Here is a 5,245-nt window from a genome sequence, read left to right on the forward strand (position 1 = left end):
CTGGATCAGGTTGAGTGAGCATGAATTAGAATATAGCTTGAAATGTGAACTGTTGAGTTAAAATTTTAAGAACACAAATAGATCCTTTCACTTTTCTTTCATCTCTTAGGGAGACAGACATAGTAGTGATGTTGCTGGGTTAAAGGGTATGCACAGTTTTCGAAACCATTGGGCATGGTTCCAAATTATTCTCCAGAATGGTTGGCCTAGTTCACATCTCCTCCTAAAGTGCATTAGTGCCCAAAGTTTTCCAAGTTTTCTTCAGGTATTTGTCACTTTCTTTTCTGATATGTTAGTCAATCTGATAAGTATAGCTGAGAGTTGTTTTAATTTGCATTTCTCTAATCAGTAATGATTTAGAGCATTTTTTTCTTATGACTATTGATATCTTTGATTCTTATGAAAATTGCCTGTTTACATTCTTTAACCATTTATCAAATGGCTCTAACTTTTAAAAATCTGGTTCAATTCTCTCTAAATTTAAGAAAAGAGGTCTTTAGCAGAGAACGTGCTATAATTTCTCCCCCAGTTTCCTTTTTTCCTTCTAATTTTGGCTATATTAGTTCTGTTTGAGAAAAAATAAAAGTTTTTAATTTCAGGTAATCAAAATTGTCTGTTATGCTTCCTGTAATCCTCTCTATCTGGTTTGGTCATAAACTCTTCCCTTAGGAATATTTTTTCATGTTCACCTAATTTATTTATGGTATCACTCTTTAAGTCTAAATCATCTACCCATTTAGATCTTATCTTGCTACATAGTGTGAGATTTTGATCTCTGCCTATTTTTTTCCAAAGTGCTTTCCATTTTTCCTAGCATTTTTGTCAAATGGTGAGTCCTTACTTCAAAAGCCTGGATATTAAACTCTAAATTACTCTGTTCATATACTACTGCATATTGTATATCTAATCTATTCCACTGATCCATCATTCTATTTCCTAGACAGTACCAGATTGCTTTCATGACTACTGCTTTGTAATATAGTTTGAAATCTGGTACTACTGGGCTGACTTCCTTCACATTTCTTTTTTCATTGATTACCTTGATATTCTTGACTTTTAGCTCCTCCAGATAAATTTTCTTATTAATTTTTTAGCCCTGTAACATAATTCTTCGGTGATTTGATTGCTATGGCCCTGAATAAGTAAAATTATTCAGGTAAAATTGTCATTTTTTACTATATTTGTTCGACCTACCTGTGAACAAATAGATTTTCTCTAATTGTTTAGATTGGTCTTTGTGTGAAAATTGTTTTGTAACTGCACATATAGTCCCTGGGTTTGTCTTGACAGATAGACTCCCAAGTATTTTATATTGTTTTCAGTTATTTTTATTTTAAACAGAATTTATCTGAAAGTCTCTTTTCACTAGGTTTTGTTGGATGTAAAAATGATTATTTATATGAGTTGCAATTTTGCTAAAGTTGTTAATTGTTTTAATTAGTTTTTTAGTTGATTATCTAGGTATCTTTAAATATACCTTCTTATCTTCTGGAATGAGGCATAGTTTGGTTTATTCACTGCCTATTTTTATTATTTCAATTTCTTTTTCTTGTCATTGCTCTAGTTAGCATTTCTAATAGAATAAATATTCAGTAATAGTAGCAATAATAGACATCCTTATTTCATCCCTAATCTTACTGGGAAGGCTTCAAGGTGATCCCTATTACAGATAATGCTTGCTCATGCTTTCAGACATATGCTATTTATCATTTTAAGAAAGTCTCCTTTTATTTCCATGCTTTCTGGAGTTTTTAATTTGGAATGGACATTTTATTTTGTCAAAAGTTTGTTTTTTTCTGCATCTATTGAAATAATCTTCATTTTCATTGTTTCTGTTATTGATATGGACAGTTATGCTGATACTTTTCCTACTATTGAACCATTCCTACATTTCTAGTATAAATCCCACCTGGACATAATGTATGATCTTTGTGACACATTACTGTAAACTCCTTGCTAGTATTTTATTTAAATTTTTTACATCAATACTCACCAGAGAAATTTGCCAACAGTTGCTTTTCTCTGTTTTTGTTCTCCCTGGTCTAGGTATCAAAACCATATTTTTGTCATAAAACTAATTTAGTTGGACTCTTTCTTCACTTATTTTTAAATAGTTTATATTATATTGTGATAAATTGTTCCTTAGATGTTTGGTAGAATATAATTGCAAATCTCTCTGGTAGTAGGGATTTCTTATAAGGAAACATTTATAATTGGCTCAATTTCTTTTTCAAAGATAGGGTTAAGTATCCTATTTCCTCTACAGTTAATTTGGGCATTTTATGTTTTTGTAAATATTCATCCATTTTACTTAGATTGTCAGTTGTATTGAATATAAGTGAGCAAAGTAAACCCTGATAATTGTTTAATTTCATCTTCATTGGTAGAGTATTCAGCCTTTTCATTTTTTAATTATCTTTTTTTTCTTTTCTTTTTTTTATGTTTTGTTTTTTTTTGTTGTTGTTGTTGTTTTTTGGAGGGCAATTGGGGTTAAGTGACTTGCCCAAGGTCACATGCCTAGGTTTTGTGTTGTGTCTGAGGCTGGATTTGAACTCAGGTCCTCCTGACTCCAGAGCCCTGCGCCCCCTAGCCGCCCCTACCTTTTTCATTTTTGATACTGGTAATTTGGTTTCCTTTTTTTCCTTAAAACAAATTAACCAAATATTTGTTTTTGTTTTCATAAAACCAGTGCCTAGTTTAATTAGTTCATTTTTTTACTTTCAATTGTATTAATCTCTCCTTTGCTTTCAAGATTTCTATTTTGCTATTTAATTAGGATTTTTTAATTTGTTCATTTTCTAGGTTTTTTAAGTCACATGCCCAATTCATTGATGTGCTTTTTCTCCCTTTAATCTCTCTTCTTTTTTTCTTCTCTTTTTTTTTTTTTTTTTTTTTTTTTGCCTTTTGGAAGGCAATTGGAGTTAAGTAACTTGCCCAAGGTTACATGGCTAGTTTTGTGTGTGTGTGTGTTAAGTGTCTGAGGCTGGATTCAAACTCAGGTCCTCCTGACTCCAGGGCTGGCACTTTACTCACTGTACCACCTAGCCACCCCCTTTTTCTCCCTTTTATAAATATATGCCTTTGGAAACATAAAATTTACCCTAGTATTAATCTGGCTATATTCCATAAGTTTGGGTATGTTGTCTCATTCTTTTTATTCCTTTTAATGAAATTACTAATCAGTTCTATGATTTCTCCTTTGACTTACTCTTTAGAATTAGATTTAATTTCCAATTTTTAAATCTATGCTTCCATAGCCCTTTATCAAATGTAAATTTTATTTCATTATGGCCTGGAAAGGGTGCATTTAATATTTGTATTTTTCCACATTTGGTTGTAAGGTTTTTAACGCCCTGATATATAGTAAATTTTTTGTGTTTGTAATGTTCAGCAGAGAAAAAGGCATATTCCTTTCTTTATTTCAATCAGTTTTTTATAGAGGTCTATCATATCTTACTTTTTAAAAATTCTATTCATCTTATTTCTTATTTTATGATTAGATTTGTCTAGTTCTAAGAGGAGAAAATTGAGGTCCCCTACTAGTATAATTATGCTGTCTATTCCCTCCTGAAATTTAAGTTTTATTTTAAAAATTTGGATGCAATGACATTTGGTGCAAATATGTTTAGTATTGATATTATTTCATTTTCTATGGTACCTTTTAGCAAGATATAGTTTCCCTGTTTATCGCTTGTAATTAGGTCTCTTTTTGCTTTTGCTTTGCCTGAGATCATGTTTGCTATACCTACTATTTTTCTTCAGCTAAAACATAAAAGAGTTGGCTCTAGACCATTATTTTAACTCTGTATATCTCTGTTTCATGTGTATTTCTTGTAAACAACACTTTGTTGGATTCTGGTTTCTAATCTATTCTGCTTTGTACTTGTATTTTAAGGGTGAATTCATTGCATTCACATTTACAGTTATGATTACTAACTGTGCATTTCCTTCCATATCATAACATAGCATAGTATAAGACTGTAACATAGCATAATATAAAGTAACATAATATAGCATACATAAAATCACATTATAGCACAGCATGCTATGTCTTATGCTATGTCATATAACATGAAAATTTTATATATAATGTAATGCAATTACATGCAATTGTAATGTAATGTGTTTTGTTATGTTACTATATTAATATAACAATGTGAATAATGAATTATTGAATATAATAGCAACTACAATATAGGGTTATTGTGAGGATCAAATACAATAATATATGTCATGTACTTCATAAACCCAAATATAATGAATAGCATATAATGAATAAACAGTCATGTATAATTATTGCATATTATTAATAAAATAATGATGATGACAGTTGCTAAAGTTCACATGCAGTAGTGAAGCTATTTGCAGATAAGGAGAAGTAATATTTACATTCACTTAAATATTTTATACTCACTGACTAGACTTTCATATGAACCTCAACTCAAGCTGGAACTAATTCTGCTGGATTTCTTTGTCTATGTGACCTATTTAAAAAAAATATTTTCCTAAATATGATCTAAACAGATCTCCCAAAATGAGAATGGCTCTAAATGAGTTTTCGCCTTTCAATTTATCAAATAACTGTAAAAAAAAAAAAATGGAGGAATAACAAGGGGTCTGTGATTTCCTCAGTGTGAAGAACTCTAGATTTGGGAATTTCTTCTTCCATGCAGATTTAAAATCATCTGTTACTTAGCAGAGAAGATCACCAGAGTTGCCTGAAGAATATAGCTGTAAGGTGGTCTAAATTCCCTAGTACAACACAACTGGTTTTAGAGACAGGGTTTAAAGCAAGGTAGTCCTTACTCTTCCCAGCATTCTATCCACTATACCATTTAAAGCAAGGTAGTCCTTACTCTACCCAGCATGCTATCCACTATACCATCCAACCTCCCACCAAGAACAGTAACCAACAGCATTCAAAGTTCTATCACTTCTGATAAGGAAGAATGAAGGACTGGTATGAGTGTAACTGATTTTCCATGTGGAACTACTAATAGCATTACAATAGAGAGTGTAGCTGTGGGTTGAGAAAATTCTTGCAAAATCTAAGTGTGTGGGATGAGATATATAAAATTGTTGTTTTGAAATCCTCCATAAGGGTTCAGGTCCTTCCTAGCAATTTGATTTTCACATACACATACATGCACACACCCCCCCACACACACACACACAAACACAAACACAAATATAAACATACTCATAGGCCATTAAATCTTTCCGTATAATGATAACTGTAATTTAG

Source organism: Petaurus breviceps, unplaced genomic scaffold, assembly GCF_028583685.1.
Source record: "Petaurus breviceps papuanus isolate PSGF00001 unplaced genomic scaffold, PetGlider_PUasm1.0 90769, whole genome shotgun sequence".
Lineage (NCBI taxonomy): Eukaryota > Metazoa > Chordata > Mammalia > Diprotodontia > Petauridae > Petaurus > Petaurus breviceps.